The sequence below is a fragment of the Giraffa tippelskirchi genome, chromosome 7 (genome assembly GCF_054371585.1).
Source record: "Giraffa tippelskirchi isolate mGirTip1 chromosome 7, T2T-mGirTip1v1.2.pri, whole genome shotgun sequence".
Taxonomy (NCBI): Eukaryota; Metazoa; Chordata; class Mammalia; order Artiodactyla; family Giraffidae; genus Giraffa; species Giraffa tippelskirchi.
In genome coordinates this window covers 24,085,695-24,103,858 of record NC_137281.1, presented here as the reverse complement: position 1 = coordinate 24,103,858, position 18,164 = coordinate 24,085,695, and the positions used below count along the sequence as shown (strand labels likewise).

General features: G+C 41.2%; 1 long non-coding RNA gene across 1 annotated transcript in view; it reads left to right on the top strand.

Moving 5' to 3' along the window:
• Positions 1 to 18,164, top strand: part of LOC145514583 (uncharacterized) — a 619,877-nt gene that overhangs the window by 380,678 nt on the left and 221,035 nt on the right. Inside the window, exon 4 of the long non-coding RNA XR_014060253.1 lies at positions 5,037 to 5,131. This is a non-coding gene — a long non-coding RNA (uncharacterized LOC145514583). The remainder of the gene's footprint in view (positions 1 to 5,036; positions 5,132 to 18,164) is intronic.

Here is an 18,164-nt window from a genome sequence, read left to right as displayed (position 1 = left end):
TCATAAAATATAATAGTTGTTGAAAGACACAATAATGTTCCATTAAATCATTTTTGAAATAGAATTTGAAGCAACACTTTTTTAAAAAGATTATTTTTAGAGCAACTTTTTGGAATAAAATTGAAAGGAAATTAAAAGATTTTTCATATGTTCCTTTCCTCCGCATATAAACAGTCTTCCTGGTTATCAGCATCACTCACCAGGTGGTACAGTATTGTTTTATTAAGGATAAACCTTCATGAACACATGATAATCACAAAAAGTTCATAGTTTACCTATGGATTCATTCTTGGTGTGGTATAGTCAGTGGGTTTGGACACATGTATAATGACACTTGTCGATCAATATAATTTCATACAGAGTACTTTTACTGCTCTAAAAATCTTGTGTGCTCTGCTTTTTTTATCTCTTGCCCCCTCACCTGGCCACAACTGATCTTTTTGCTATCTCCATAGGTTTGCCTTTTCCAGAAAGTCATGTTTTTGGATCACACAGTTCTATAGAGTTTCAGATTGATTTTTTTTCACTTTCACTGTGCATTTAAGGTTCCTCCATGTCTTTTCATGGCTTGATAACTCATTTCCTTTTAGTGCTAAATAATATTCCATTGGGTGTACCAGTTTATTTAGCCATTCATCTAGTAAAGGACATCTGGGTAGTTTCCAAGTTTTTGCAATTATGAATCAACATGCTATGTAAGTTTTTGTGTGAACATAAGTTTCCAGCTTGTCTGGATAAACATAGAGGAGTGGGATTTCTAAGTCATATGGCAAGAATATGTTTGTAAGAAACCAACAAAGTGTCTTCCAAAGTGGCGATACAATGTGTGTTCTTAACAGCAATGAATGAGAGTTCCCATTGCTCCACATCTTTGACAGCATTTGGTGTTATCTATGGTTTGATTTTGGCCATTTTAATAGTCATGTAGTGAGTGGCATTGCTTTGTTTTAATTTAAATTTCTCTGATAACTTGAGATGTGGAGCATCTTTTCATATTCTTGTTTGCCATCTGTATGTATTCTTTCACCAGGTATCTATTAAGGTCTTTGGCCCATTTCTTAATCAAACTGTTTGCTGTCTTACTGTTGAGTTTTAAAAGTTTTTTATAAATTTAGATAACGGCCCTTTATCAGATGTGTCTTTTCCAAATATTTTCTCCCAGCTTATCTTCTATAAAGCGACACATTTAAAATAGGTTCATTATCTAGAGGAAAACCTCAATCTTCCATTCCAGACTTGAGTTTGTTAAAAAGTATCTAGTGTGAAATTAAATCAAGTATACAATGAATCTGTGTAAACCAACCCCAAATGGCAGCAGTTTCCATCCTTTCTTTTATCTTTAAATATGTGATTTGTCTAGTATCTAAAATACCATAATTTTATTTTCTAAAGAAAGGCATCAGGTTTTGTTTTTGTGTTTTCTCACCCTGAGTACTCTCCTAATAAATCTACTTCTTTTCCTAAAAGTTTTTGCATAGAAAATGAAGTAGCCTTAATTCCTAGTATGGGTAAATATTTGAGAATGATTTATTACACAGCTCATTTGTTCCTGGGACAAGAAGTAGACCTTGTAGGTCTACCTCTAGGGCTAGAGCTACCTCTAGGTGTAGGGCTACCTCTTCACCTTCCTCCAGGAGGAGGACAGGGAGTTGTCAGGGCTGCCTTCTGAACCCGTCAACCACTGACATCCCTGGGAAGAGACACTCTGGTGAAGTGAGGACAGCTAGACTAGACAGGTAACAGGTGACCAGGAAGAACCTGGGACAGAGAAAGGTGGTCTCGCCTGGAAGGTAGAAAAAAGAAAGGAAGTAGATTCCAGTTGACTGAGGTACAAGCTCCAAGGTACATGATTTTGAAAGTAGGACAATTTGAGTGAGAATGAATAAATAGGCCCAAGGAAGAGTGGAAGAGAAAGGAATTAAGAAGGAAGAAACAATTATTAAAACGAAAAGCAAGCAATAATTTCAAAATAAGTAAGATGCTAGAGACATGTAGGAAAAAGGATACAAGAAAGAGAAAATTTTTAGAAAATTTTAAAAAGAGGCTAGTTAAATATATGTTTAATCTTAGATAAGTGAAAGAAAGGTGTTCATAAACCCAATAACTAATAAAGAAGAAAATATCTTTCCAATGAAAACTTCTCATCTTCTGATTTACTGATGGTTTGCCTGTTTGTCACAAATAATTGTTAGAGATACTAGAAAATTTTTTAAGCTTAAGATCAAAAAGGATGGGTCATTTTGAATCCTCTGCAATTCAGCAGATTGCCTCTTTTTCCCTAAGTTGTTGATGGATTTAGAAATGTTTATATCTATCTACTTACTTAAAGGAGACTTGGGAAATTCACATTTTCCATTAGCAGACAATGAACACCACTTAGTGTCTTTGAGACTTTACTGGACTTAGCAAAATCCGCTTGCCTTCATTGCTTTGCCTCTTTCATGCCACAAATCTTGGTGCTTTTTGCTGTGTAGCATCATGACCGCTGTTCTTTTTAGCTCGGAAGACATGTTAACCTTTTAACGGCAAAGTGGTCACCAAGTGTGTATCCTGTGCTTTTCAAAGACCTCTTTGGACTCAGAAGAAGGCAGACAATAGAATTTTTCCCTAAAAGAAACAGCTTAGGGATAATTTAGACTAAACAGATGGAAAAATTTTCACCTGGCAAAATCTGTTAGACATTCAAGTTTGTTATGGGAGGAATTTGCTGCTTCTCCCTGTGTGGAGATCTTTAAAATTCCTGTCTCTGTGAAGTGGCTGACTATAGTGAGGTCCAGAACTAACTGTCCTTCTCTGCTGAGGCCAGGGTGGGCACATCTCCCCTTGTTCCCCTGAATGGGAAATTTACAGTGATTTCTCCTCACAGACAGTTAGGGACCGGTGGATAAGGTGACTTCTGAGACTCAATCACTTGGCAAAAGGTAACCAAATGAGGCAATGAAAAAGGAATTGATGGGGAAGTAACACAAGTAAATCATAGAAGTAACTTTTTCAGGGAAATAGGACCCAAATGAAAAAGTAAAGGACGTTTATCAGCAATGTATGCTGAGTCTTAGATCAGTACTTTAAATAGTCAATTGAAAGATGATCTCAGTGACTAGAGATTATCAGCAGAGCAGATAGCAGATAGGGCAGATATAGCCTGCCCATATACCTTAAGCCATGTTGTCCAATAATGGCAATCATTGGCCACATACGACTGTTAAACACATGAAATGTGGCTGGTCCTCACTGAAATATGCTCTTTATATAAACTGCATAGCAGTTTTTGAATACTTATTATAAAAACATGTAAAATATCTCAGTAAATTGCTTATGTTAAATACATATTGAAATGATAATATTTGGAGTAATAAACTAGGTTGAATTAAAAAATATAATGTTAAATAATGAAAAAAATTATTGAAGTTAATTTTACCTGTTTCTTTTGAACTTTTTAATGTGGCTACTAGAAAACTTAAAGCTTAATATACGCAGGCTGTATGTGGGACTCACATTATATTTCTGTTGGACTATACTGCTTAAACCTAAAGCATTTCAGTATCTATATCTCTACACTGAGGGCTTCTTCTGAAGTTCTGACAGATGGAAGAAATTGGGAATTATTATCCTTCCTCCTCTACATTGGTCCTTAACTGGTAACTTTTAGGAGTTGGTGTATAAATAACCCACTCCTTTATCTCACTGGTAAGACAGGCCTAAGTTGTATGTTTTGTACCATTTGCAATATTTTCCTACATTTGTCCACTCCCTTGCTGATTTTCCTTGTTCTCCTCAAGTAAGCCATATGCCCTCAGATTCTTGCCTCTCCTACTAAGACGACTAACCCAAACTCACACAGTCCAGGGAGAAGGTTATAGAGTTAGACATGGCTTTTGAAAGGTGGATGAGATTTGTAAAAATAGATGAGAAGGAACATTCAACTGTACATTTGTTCACCCATGAATTTTGCTGATGAATATAAAGACAAACATTGTGAAAGCAGAGATGGCCATGTCTGTTAGAGGCGCATGAGATGACAAGTATTTCTAGAGAAGAGGAGAAGAGGGGAGACATAGATAGGTGAATACAGATGGTCTCAACTGCTTGAAATCTTACAGGCCACAGGGAGCTTCTTGTTGAAGGTGTTAGATGTTGGAATGAAATGGTCACCACAGAGCTTTAGGAGGTGTTACTTTCACAGAAATATGAAGATGATACAAAGGGAAACTCTGAAAGAAAGCAGGCCAGTTGAGCTTGTTAGATTTGTTGTGAGAAGATGAACATCTCAGCTGAAATGCTGGCAAACAGAAGTTGAAAGGAATAATTACCTTAAATGAGTGTGGTGTTGTACAGTTTATCAAGCATTTTCTTGTGCCTGATCTCATTTTATCCATCATCAACCCAGTGAGGTAAACAAATGCAAAGAAGCATTGTGACCAAAGCTGTGACAGATCTCGGTGGGTAATTGGAAAGGGACATATCAGAGATGAGCCCCAAAGTGGGAAAGATAGTGATATCAATACTCTGTCTATCTGTCCAGCCATTCAAATCATTCGGTGTGAGTTTACTGAGCATTTGTTGTGTGCCAGACCCTTCTCTGGTCCTTGGAATGCAGTTGTGAGCGAATCAGACAAAGCTCCTTACCCCATTGGAGCTCACCTGATGAAAATCGGGGGTAGTGGAGGAAGGGGAAATAGTTTGGGGGAGAAGGTGATGATTTATTTTTGGATATATTGTCTCCCAGGTATTTCAAATGAAAATGCCTAGTGGTCTACAGGCTCTTTGAACAGTCGTTCCAAAGAAAATGTTGAGCTGCAGGTATGCTGAACCTTACCTGCAAAGAGGTGTTCTAAAACTTCTGTTCACTACTCTATGGCAGCTATGAATCATGTGTTAGAACACTTAAACACTTAAATTTGCATGCAGTGTAAAGATGATACACTTTGGGTACTTGAATATTTTATTGTATGTATGTGAGCATGTGTATCTCTTATGTATGGTCATATATGCATTTGTTGGTACACACACAGAGATTTTCTTTTCTAACCATGCAGTTCCATGAACCTCAGCCATGGCAGAACGTAAGCCATGATGACAAAAGCAGCAGACCTGATGCATAACTTCCTCTGCGCAGCCTCAGCTACATAAGGTGATTCAATGCTGTTATCTTTTCTAGCAGTGATTGTACCTAGTTTTCTGAGACTTGTTTTAATGTTTCAAAGTACGTTCATAGAGGTCGTGGCATTGTATTCCTAAAAGACCCCATGGGTCAGTGTTTAAGGATGGTTGTGAAGAGTTCGTAGTAGAGGTGCTGACATGTTTTCTCCTGCTTTCTGTCTCTGAATGTAAATTTATATCATTGGGATTACTTAGCTCCATGTTATATCCCATGAATGGCAAATGACCAATGGAAACAGGGTGTTTGCATTTTCACAGAGAATATAGCATTTTGACTGACTCTGCATCATCTTCCAGATGGGCTTGTTTGACTGATTTAGCCCCTCACTCCAGCCACACAATCATTCCATTTAAACAGCTGGTCAGATGATCAAAATAGTTAGACATAGATACAGCTCAAAGAAATGTCTCCCATGTAGAGTCCCAGATTCCTCCATGACAGATTTTATATGGTCCCAGATTCCCTCTAGCCATAAATCATTTCAAGGACTTATTTCCCAGCCTCTTCTCCATTACATACTTCTAAAGAGACTATATCCTCAGGTTCTCATATTTGTTCTCGCTCTACTTATTCTCTCCTCTCTCCTCCCCTCCCCTCCCTTCTCCTCTCCCTTCCTTTGGCCTCTCCATCCTAGTTTAGCCCTATCTTATTGGCTTCAGACCTCCGCTTCATCTTTGTTACCGGGAATCTCTTTACATATTTGACTGGGTTATCATTAGCCAGTACAGTCTGTTCCAATTTAATGTGCTGTGTCCTGTACATCCTCGAGTGCAGAGCATTGGTAATTGGCAGCCTGGGAAGCTTAACAAAAAGGCGACAGGACTTGCAGAGCCTCAATTGTGCTGCCCTTCTACACACACAAATCCGATTTAGGTCAATGAAAGTTATGTAGATAAAGGCGTGGAAAGGGGGCCTTCATAAAGCAGATTTCCTGGCCTGTATCAGATTCAAAGCCTTTTGGGAAGCAGCACTGAAAACCCTCTGGAAACACTTGGGATACATACCTTGCAGTGAATGTGCTGACATTCTCTTTATTTTCTTTATTTCTCAAAACATGAGACCTTTTGGTTTATGTGGGGGATAAAAAGGAAACTTGAATAAAATATCAAGATGGTAAAGATGAGTAAGACCAGCTCAACTGTTGTCATATTTTGTCCATCATCACAAGTGAGAGAGAGAGGGGTGTGGGTGGGGAAAGGAAGGCAGGGACAGCAATGTTCCTAAGGTAGATCCAGCATGGAGGTGAACTGGCAGTTCATTTCAGCTTACTCATTCATTCACTCATAACAATTTGATCAAGCTCAGTGGCCCACCCTCACCAGCCTTTCATCTCTGCTCTCCAGGCAGAGATAGAGTGACATCCAATACTTAGACAGAAGGTAGTCTTAGATCCAGGAGGCTTTGGTAACTAAGGTACAGCTTCTTTGAGCTTCAGTCTATTGCTTGTAAAACAGTGACAATCACACCTGTCTCACAGGGTCACTGATGATTAAATGAGATGACAGGTACAAAGTTTGCACTTAACCAGTATTGCTAGTATCCTTAGTGGAAGTATAGACTAATAATAACAAAAGTAATATTTAAGGATATTTAGTTCATATATAAAATGGTAAATGAAAACAATAGGACATTAGTCATAAAGTCATTGAGAAGAATAGAATAAATATGAAAATAAATATAAAATGCTTAGCATGGTATTTGGTCCATCATATACCACCAATAAATGGTAATCAGTACTAACAGCAATAGAAATAGCTGTGGTCACCTACCAAATACAGATGCATCTTTCATTATGGCTAAAATACAACTTCCTCTGTGAAACCTTCTCTTCCAAATCAACCCATCCTGACTCTGCAGAAGCTGGCATAGCTGAGGGTGGAGAATTGCTGAGAATCTGCTGGGTGAATCCTCCTGCTTCTTCATTGCCTCCCCTGTTGTGGGCTTGAGTGTAAGACCTGCATGCTTTGTTCTACCTCTCATGGATGTATCTGTACGTTCCTTTCTTAGATATCCTTGCTTGCTGTATTTCACTCTTGCTCCTTCCAAGCTCCTCACTAACTAGGGACTTGCTACTGCTCACAAACCTTTGCATGTCTTCTCTCAGACATTTCAAGTTCACCCTAAATCAATGACCAGGTGTGCTGTTCGGGGCTCTACTTTATGAGAGAATGACCCATCACTTTCTGCAGTGTGACCATGTGAGATGAGGGTCTTGAAATGCTGCCAAAGAGTCCACTGGGTTTTATTGCTGCCTTGGATTGATTGTTATTTCATCTGAGTTCACGTTTTTATGAAGGTTTCCAAAACAGTTAACTAAAGGCAAACATCTCCATAATATTTGTAACTGTGATTTCCTGAGGCCATGTAGATGTCATCAGTACCACCCAATCTTATGGTTTGCGTTTTACTTGCCCTCCTGCCAGTATACCACAGATGAGAATCTCAGTAATGGTGTTGCTACTCTTTATAACAACTGCATTGGTCTGGGTTCACCAGAAGGAAGACAAGGTGGGTTATTTGGAAGTGACTTCAAGGAGTAGAAATGAGTGGACTGTAGGAAAGATACATGGAATAAGAGTGATTGTCAAGTCGGCCACTGCTAGAAACAATGTGTGCTTAATCCTAACTGGAACTTCTGAGGAATTCTTTGAGATGAGTCTCAAGAGTTGTCTGCCTAGGTTATAAAAGGTAGAAGAAATTTTCCATTAACTTCCATTCTCAGCCAATTTTGAGGTGGCAATACCTGAATGTTGAGCAGGTTCCTATAGGTTTATCATTTTACACCATCAGAGAAGCATAAGGCAAAAGCTAGACTTATGGTGCAGATCTTATGTCTGGCATCTGCAAAAATCTGATCAAAGATGTTTATGCATAACTGGGCATTCATTACACTAGTTGATGGAGTAGATGGTGGCAGAGAAGATGTAAAGCGGTACATGTGAGTTACCCTGTACAAGATCCCACTGAGATCTCCCTCTAAGAGCCTTCCTAAGCCCTCAGATGTGGACTGAGGGAGATGTTGGCCAGGGCAAGTATGCTGGATCATGAATTTGTTCCTAGAAAAATATGTGAAGGAGAAGATACAATCATCCTGATTTCTCTTCCTGATAAAGAAAAACCTGAGCTACCATCTACATTTGTTCAACTTGGCTACTGCTCAACTCCATGGGCTGTGATTCTCATTATCATAATGAAAACTGCCCCCCCCCCCGACTTGGAGCTGCCCAATATGTCACCTACACATCAGTATATAGTGATTTTCCTAATTTCAGAGTAAACAGTCCAAATGGAGCAAAACGGAGTCTCCACCCTTTAGATTTAGTAAAAGCCCCAGATAAACAGAATCCCATATGACTGATGTTATAATTGTGGTCTATATGAAACACTATGGGGATTCAGAATACAAGTGATGAATTACATGGTGTCCAGGTCGGGGCATTCATTCACCACAAATTTATTAACCACTTACTTATCTAGCTGCTGAGGATATAGTGGCAAACACAGTCCTTATTCTCATGGAGCTTATGCTCTAGTGGAGGAAAAGACACAATGAACAAACAAACAGGGATAATATTAGATAATGATAAATGCTCTGAGAAGAATTAAAATAGGATTAGCAAACAGCAACTGGCTAGATAGTTACTTTAGAATTGTTGATCAAGAATATCTTCTCAGAATAGATGATACTAGAGCCAGCATCAGAATGGCAAGAAGGAATCAGAAAACAGCACCCCAGGGAATGGGGACAGCTAGCACAAAGATGGCTGAAAAATGCATTGGGCACACTTGAGAAAGGGAAGGAAAGCAGCACTGTCTAGACCAAGGTGGGAGTGGAAAGAAATGAAGTGGGAGATGTAGTCAGAGTCCAGACCATGCAGGATTATGCAGGGTACCTCTTACTCTAAATGGGTGTTGGAAAGAATGGCTACTGGTGACTTTCCAGTGGTTAAGACTCCATACTTCCGTCAGGAGGCTATCATGCCAGTTTATGAAACTGGAGGAATCTGGGTCTTACTGGATATTTAGAAGTTCTTCAGATTAGGGTAGGAGGAAGGCCATTTTAAAAAGAAGGAACGGCGTTGACAAGGACCAAATATGAAGACATTCCATTTTAGTAGCTACCATTATAACTAACTTGTACTTGTGAGAATCAGTGTCAAAGTCAAAGTAGCTATGCTGAAGAAGACCTTGAGAATATCTAATTAATTCTTATCTGCTATACCTGAGCATATATTTCTCCATGAGACTGACCTTGGAACTCACTTGATTCAGTGGCACCGTCCATCAAGGGGTCTAAAATGTGCCTTGACTGTTCATATTTGAACCTTTGCACGTTTGGCACTGGGTGTCTTTTCCCCAGATTTATTCGAAAGACATCATAGACCTTCAAGTGAAATCGCTCAGTCATGTCCGACTCTTTGCAATCCCACGGACTGTAGCCTACCAGATTCCTCCGTCCATGGGATTTTTCCAGTCAAGAATACTGGAGTGGGTTGCCGTTTCCTTCTCCAGGAGATCTTCCCAATCCAGGGATTGAACCTGGGTCTCCTGCATTGTAGGCAGACGCTTTACCGTCTGAGACACCAGGGAAAACCTTCAGCACAGTTCTTATTTTGGTGGACGTGTCCAAGACACACAGCCTCCTTTGACAAAGGAGGAGAGAGACACATTGCTTTTTTTTTTGCTATTTAAGGCCTAAGTCTCACTAACCACAGTTTTCATTCCTATCTGGATGATAACATACCATTGAATCTGTATTTTCCAGGGTGTACTATTCTCTCCAGACTGTGTTTTGCCTGTTTTTGATGATGACTTGTTGGATGATGGAGAATAAATTGAGTATGATTCAAGGTTGTCCAAAGTTCAGCTCACGCTCTTTCCCGTAACTGGTTCCATGTGATAAAATGAAAGCTTTGTTTTTATGCTCTGCTCTGCCTAACTCACATATGTGTGATGACAGTCCTGAGGAGCCACGTGTCTGTACTTGACGTGTAATACCCTTTCACCTGTGTGGAGTAGTCCGTGGTATTTACTCAGGTCTTTTTTCCTTGAAACATGCTTCTCCCTCCCCCCGCCTTTTTTTGTTACGAGGTTTTAAGAATAACAAAAAATAGCCCTCACTAAATGATCTAACTTCTTTTCACAAAATGTAGGCATTTACTCCAAAGCACTTAGAATTAAACTAAACTTTAATGTTTCCACCTGACCTATCCCTACCCATTTCACAGATGGAAGACTTGCTGCTGCTACTGCTAAGTCGCTTCAGTCATGTCCAACTCTGTGCGACCCCATAGATGGGGGCCCACCAGGCACCCCCATTCCTGGGATTCTCCAGGCAAGAACACTGGAGTGGGCTTGAGGCCTAGCCAAAATAATTCAGCCTATGAGAAGCAGAATGATTTTACCAAACCCTTTGGGAGCCTTGGTGAGATATCCTTAGAGTGTCATGTGCATTGTAATGAGTCTGGTTCGCTAACAGTATCCATGATGGGCATTCAGGGAAAGTCTCTATACTGAAACCAAATTATCATCTTTAAGCATTTGCAGAAGGACTGCATATGTTACATTTGCCTCTCTGCCTTGGTCCTAACATTTGTTGAGCATCTAGTGTGTTTAGGTACTAATTTCATCACAAGATTTTTAAGCCCATTATAATTGTTCCATTTTGTTGATGGTGCTGAGGATTAGGTAGGTTGAATACTTGCCTGTAGTCTCACAGCTGAATTTCAAGGTTATCCTCTGCCACTGAATCTACTCCTCTTTCCAGTGTATCTGATGTGAGGGTATGCAATGGACTGTCTTCTGGGAGTCACTGCAGGCTGAGAGGTATTTTGTATTGAACTAAAAGAAATATGACCTTCAGCCCATAAACCTGGGATCTGTTGTATATACAATAGTCACTACCATCCTGGACCCTTTATACCACCTTATTTCTCTGTTTTATTCCCCCCACCTTATTTACTGATAGTTTCACGCATTTCCCCTAAAAAGGAAACACCCAAATCCAGTCATCCACCCAAAGGGAAAAAAAGCTATAGGCAGATGTTAGAACAAAAGGTCTGCTAAAAGTGAGAAGGGTGTTGACTCTGTCTCAAGAGTGCAGATATAAAACTGGAGATGCTAGAGGTGAAGGGAGAAGTACTCTAGTGTAGGTCCGTAAAAAAGGCCAGGTGAGAAGGGTTGTGTCAGAACTCTTGAGGAAATACTGAGTATTCTACACGGCGCAGTTTAGAATGGATTTCTGGACACAAAATGTGTATTATCGCCCTGGTTCAGCCAAGAAGAGGGTTCTCTGAGGCCGTATGCATATTAAAGTGTGTAATCTTGCCGTTACTATGGGGAAATGATTTACAGGATCATACAACCCGCTGCCTCCTGTCATCTGCCAGGACCCTCTGGTTGCCGTGGCTGCACATGGGGACTCAGCTACCGAGTTAATGTCACCTACTGTGTAAAATTGCACCTCAGCAGAAGGAGAAGGCTGATTGGTCTCGGTCGGGGCAACATGTGGTGAAGGCTTAACTAGGAGAAAAGCCATCCGAATCCCTGTGGCTTCCAGTGAGGGGGGTGGCAGAGCCAGACCTGACACTGAGACCTGCTTTGGTGTCATAGATCAGGTCATTCTGGCTGAAGATGCCTGGACATTCTGTTAGCGGGTCTGTGGTAAACTTTAGGGCATTTCTTTGAGACTTTATGTGAACCTAAGAATGTGAATATTTGACAGAAGGAAATCTGGAGACCAAGTCTACGTGTCCACAATATGATATTTTACAGAGAACAGAGTTAGGAAGGTGTGGGACATGTAGAGAAAAGTGAGACAGAGAAAATCGGAGAGAAGTTGTCGGTAGATTTCTTAGGCATCCCTAAATATCTGGCACAGGTCCAGGCAAAGTGGCAGTGTGGGGAATTTGGAACTTGTCATTTTTCATGGAAGGACAAATGAACTTGCTGTTGAATGTCTTGGTGTCTCAGATCAGATCAGATCCCAGGCTTGGAAGAGTCTCCTCAAGATCTGGTTTATACCAACTCAGCTGTTGTTGGAACCAATCCTTGATCCACTGGGGCTTCTAGTGTCTTCATCTGCAAAATAATGAAGCTTTAACAAGATGAAATCCAAAGCCCCTGCCTCCCTGGCCCCTATCCTGCCATAACACAAGCCCATCAGTTTCCACATCCCTCATACACTGTCCTGCTGTCTAGCTGAATGCCTGACACATAGTAGGTACTCAGAAAACATTGAACAGAAAGGAAAGCCTCCAGCAGCAGAGTGCCAGTCAGTCCTTGTGTGTCCAGAAGGGAAGATTATTCTCCAGTAAGTGCATTAGTGTTAATGTGGCCATGCTCCTTGGTTCTGCTCTGCAGTTCCTCAAGTTTTCCATCAAGGGAACAGTAACAGTACATTTAAAGGCAGGCAGGAGAGTCTCCCAGTGTCAGCCACTGGGGGAAAAGTGGAAACAAAATCGAGCATTTAGAGATGACCAGGTGCAGCTTCTAAGCCTTATAGCCCGGACAAGTGAAGTTTCAAGGGTCCTCTAGACCCTCAGCCAAACAGACTGGGACTCTCTCCATTCTTATCTTGACTTAGTGGGCTTCCAATCTTATTTACATATATGTTTTGCCTTTTTTCCCCCTTCTGTGTGCTTTAACTTTAGTTAATGCACAAGGGTGACTAGTAGCGGATGGGGTTGCTAGGAATAAGGAGACAAATAACCCTTCACTTGCAATCAAGCCGTATGTTAGAGTCCACCGTTGAAGGAGGTGGTGAGGGAAGAAACCAGGCAAAGAGAAAGTGAATGAGTGGTCAGCCCCACCATCCCTGCCTTGCCTCCCATAACTGACGTAAGCCTTCTCCAAGAGGCAAGACTTTTTAAAAAATGTGTTTGTCTCCACTATCAGGTGGTGCCGTGGCTGCATTTAGACAGCAGAGCAGGGAGGATATACATATATATTTATATTTATTGTATTTTTTTCAAGCACATTCATCTGAAAAGGCTTGGGTTGATTAATATTTTCCGCTGTCCGGTAACCATGGCAATAGGGTCAGCAGATATAATACTTAATTTAATCTTCCAGCTGCCTCAGTGTGCTTCACCAGTGTCCCGAATAATAGAAAGCCTTTGCTTCTCTCTCCCTCCCTCTCTTTCTTCCTCTCTCTCTCCCCTCTTGTATATTATTATCTTTGCCAGTGGCTCCCTCACATGACCCAAAAGGAATACACTGGGTTTTCCCCCTCATTTCGTTTTGTATATGCACTTAAAATAAATTCCTGTGTGATTCCACCTCCCACCCGAGCCAGTTCCCCCTTCAACACCCCAACCACCCTCTTCCCCCTCCACCTCCACCCCCCACCACTCCCCCCGACCCAACACTCCAGCAGCCAATCTCCACGGAATGACAGGAAACGTGGGAAGATCCTGATAGCTTTCATAGCTGCACCGTAAGGTTTATGAAACACATTCCTCGGCCAAATGAACCCATGCGGACTCTCCTCCTCACAGCACACCCAGGCGATTGGCTGAGAGCGCCTTGCTGGTCCGCTTCGCTCTCCAGGTGGGTTAAGTGCGTTGCTTTGTCTTCATTTGGCCCATTTCCCTTGTGTCATATCTCTTTATTTTCTTTCTCTTTCCTTCCTCCTCCTTCCCTCTGATGATTATTGATTTTTTTGTTTGTTTGTTTGTTTGTTTTTAAAGCTACCATGTTTTTGCACACATTCAGTATTTGGTTGGTTCTAGGGAAAAGGAGAAATTGGTTTTGAAACCTAGGTGGACTTTTGCACAGGAGCAAATTAAAAAAAAGGCAGTTTGGGGAGAATAAAGGGGTTGGGGTTTGAGATGGATATTTTTGTTTTACCCACTTTCAAAAAAGCTGATGTGAATTCTCTGATTTAAGTTCACTTGTTTCTTTCCTCCTTTGGTTTATTATCCTGCCACCATTTATTCCACATCTATTAAAAGAAAACATTAAAACTAAAATAATACTTTCTTCCCAAAGCTGAGAGTGGGTGAGGGGAGATATTTTAAAAAGAGTGAGAGAGGTGGGGGGAAATAAGGAGAGCATTGCCTGGAATATGGTTTGTAAGAAAACAAACATTTTCCCATTTCTATTTATTTATTAATCAGACTTTTATTAATCCTGTGATCAACTCAAACAATAAGCATATTTTCCCATTTTTGCCCCCCTACTTTTGTTGTTGTTTAAAAATAAAGAGCAACTTCCAGAGCAGAATAGCAAAAATGAAGAACTATCACCATCATTTCTTCCTCTAAGGAGCACAACCCCAGTACATTCCTTCAGGAATTCTTATTTTCCATATTGGAAGAAACAGGTCAAAAATATAATCAAAAAATGCCGATTGAGTATCCATTGACTTTAATCTGAAACCAAGCCAGTTCTGTTGATTGCATTTTCCCCACATGGAGGAAGTGGCCCCCAACTTCCTTTGATAACAAGTTTCATGTAGACATGTATTCAGTATCTTTGCTCTTCAAGGGTAACTCCTTTATCCTTTTTTTCCCACTCCCCAGTTCAAGAAACGGTGCATCCAGTTAAATCCTCATGTGGTCTGTAATCAACATATTGGTAATTGGAAGCTTCTCGAGTTGAGTTGGGGCCTGGAGAACAGATGTGCTGCCATCAGTCTCTTGAAGTAGGTGACACTGTGAAGCCACCGCCAGGAGCCAACGTGTGCAGTCATTGCCTTTGCAGACAGGTCTCATGTTAAGCCATGTGACGTATCTCAGGGAGGTCCTATACATGTAAACAGTTATGACTTGAAGCAAAAGGAAGCCTGTAGTTGTCAGTATGTCCACCATCTCAGACATACCCAGAGACAAAGCTACCTGTAGAATTACTCTGGGCTGCTGATGCTGTTTGCCTAAGAGACCACGTTACACAGACCCTGGAACGTGAGGCATACAGACCGCTAAGTATAGATATAGAGACAAACACCTCTAGTTCATCACCATGGCTACCATCCAGACGAACTGTGAATATCCACAGCCCATGGTCCTGCGGTGCCAATGCTAACTCCCATTTTAGGTACACATCATCAGCTCTGACTAGAGCATCTCTTGAGAAAGTGGGAAAGGGGACCAACAGTTCTGAACGATCATCCCAGGCTGTGGAGCCACACAGTAATGCAGTATGAACACTGTTTGCCATCGTGTTATGCTGGTGTATCAGGGAGGTGCTCTGGGGTTACAGGGAGCAAAGACAATATGACCTTTCCTAAACTGAGAGTCCATTTTAATAATACTCAGGGAAATGAGAAGAAAAGGAAACCATTTCCTTCATGCACCTAACGATCACAAAGAACTGGAATATTCCGTGGCTCTGTGTTTTAACTCTCTAGTGGTTCAGCATTTAATATTCTTCATCTCCTGAGGTTACTATTGGGTATCCTCTCTCCAGCAGCTGTTGCCTATTGCTTCTACTCTAGCAAATCCATCTCAAACTTGAGGGTTCAGGAGATCCCACTCATCTCTTTCTCTGCCTTGGTTTCTCACCTCTCTACTCTCCTTCCCCATGGCTTCTGCCTTCTTTCTGTGGGCTTCTCAGCTTCTGCTCTGCCTACCCCCTTGATAGGTCTGAATTCCACACACTCCATAGGGAAGGGTCTGAATGCTTCGAATCACCGTAGCTTCTTAGGCCAGGCCACATCATAGGCCACTACCCCAATCTCTATTACTGTCCTGGGATTAGGGGCCCATCTCTGACCCTTTTAACCGTGGTCAGTTGTTGGGGTCATGAGATACAAAAGAGGCAAGATGACCCCTTCAAAAAGGGAGCATGGTTATGGTGGGCCCCCTGGATTTCTCAACCTTTAATCATTGAATGTGTCAGGCTTCTCAAGTCTGCACTACCTTGCAGATCTTGTTGGCTCTGAACCTAAAACTTCATCAAAGAGAACCAAGAAAAGTGCATTTTCCAGCCTGCTTTCCTTAATGGCCTTTTAGAAGTTTCCATTTATATTCAAAACGGAATAACCACAGGTTTCTTGATCTATGGCCTTTTTTTTTTTTTTTGCCTGATCAATGACTGTTAATACTGTATCTTCAACCACTTTTCAGGGGGTTTACCTCCTAGAGGAAAGAAACAGAAAAAAGAGATAACCGACTGGCTGTGGGAGGCACAGTTTATCACAGTAAACAAATGGCCCTTTGTTTTTAAAAAAAAAAAAAAAAATCCTACACAACAGCAACCAAACCTCTTCTTCACAGAGCCACTTCCCAGAGGCGTAAGAAAGGCACCTTCAGTGGTTTCTCATCTTCCTAAGGGAGAGGGATTGTGTGGGTCTGTCAGGACAGGCATGGCTTCCAAATAGGGGTACAGGCGGCCTGTCTGAACTTCCATCTTTCTCACACAGCTGCTTTTTTTTCCCCCTGTTAGGCTTCTTTTAATTTTTCTAATTAATTCTGAGAGCTCTTTGAGACATTTTCCATTTTGTTCACAGTTTGAGTCCTGCTCTGAGGTGTTCTCAATAAATGTCTTGGTGTCTTCAGCAAAATTCTTTCACTGTAATGCATCCTTCGAAAGAGACTTGCGCTCCTGTTTCATTTAGATGTTTGATCTGATTGTCATTTTCAATCCAGCGATGGCTTTGATTATCGACAGTGACCTATAAATCATAAGCACTCACAACACAGTTTGAAGGGGGAGTGGGGGAGACTGCTGGTTAAAGGTTCCAGAATGAAGGAGCTCATAAATGATGCAATTTCTTCTTGTTAGTTGCTGGGATAGTTTAAGAAAAGAACCAAGATAGTTGGCTTATTTCATGCTGAAGGTGGATCTGTCCACAGTCTCAAATCATGAGTGGTGTATGGAGGTATGTGTTTAAGGAAAGACAAAACATGGAAAATTTTTAATGTAGATTTTTGTGACTGTTGTATATTTTTTCCCCATTTCCATATTTTCTTTCAATTGTTGAGATCACTTCTTAAAATATCTATAGTCTCCACTCATCAAGTTCCTATCTGGATCTTTGCAGACTTGATTTCGTTGGTTCTATCATAAAGCTGTGCCTCTCATGTTTTCTCATCAGGTGGATATTTGTACCACAACATGAGGGACTTAAGAGGCAGCTCAGCTGTTTTCCCAAATGTGTGATTTGGAAAGATCCAATATACTACAGTGTATAGAAAAACACAGATGTCCTCCTCCACTTGAGAGAATGCCTGTCAGTCAGTTGCCACCTGTTCAGAAAGGGAACTGACGAATGCAAAGTGGCAACTTGTTACCAACTTCCCAAACCCAAGCCCTTCTCTCTACTGTGGCAGAGATCAGGAATAACTGTGTATGGATGAACCTGCAGCTCTGGTTGTCTTTCTTGATTGTGACCCAGCAGAGGAGGTCATAGGCACAAGGACTGGAAAGGTGTCTCTGAGTGTCTCCTGCAGGCCACCCAATTCTCTTCAGTTACCTTCTACTTGCAGGCTCGACATCCTCCTACCAGGATGCCACATGAAGTCCTTACTAAGATAAACTAGTTCTGTGATTTTGCCCATGACTGTGAGCCCAAGTCCAGCTCTCACAAGCTCACACACGTTATAAAGGGCGAGTTACTTTTAGAGGTGAAAAATAGTACCTGCTCCTTACTTCTTGCCTCCAAATTAGTGAAATCTTTTCACACCATCCAGATCCATCTCCCACTTCAGAACAAAAGCATTAGTTCCCCTGGCTGTTGGGAATGTTGGACAGCTCTCAACAGGGTCCTCTCTCTGGTCATTGCACTATGTTAATAAACACCCTTCCTCAGAGGCAGACCATATCCCATCTGGAGCCTTGGTTTTATCTGTATCACAGTTTGACTTCTTCCTTGACCCAATCCTTCCTTCACCCCAGCAAGGGTAGTATTATCCCACATACTCTCCTCAATAAACTTCATGCATGGAAATATCCCTCACAGAGCCTCTATACCTGAGACCCATCCCCAGTAAGACCTTCAGTGTGGTGTCCTAGAGGCAACTCCAGGCATCCCTAGACAACCTTGAAACCTGAGAGACAT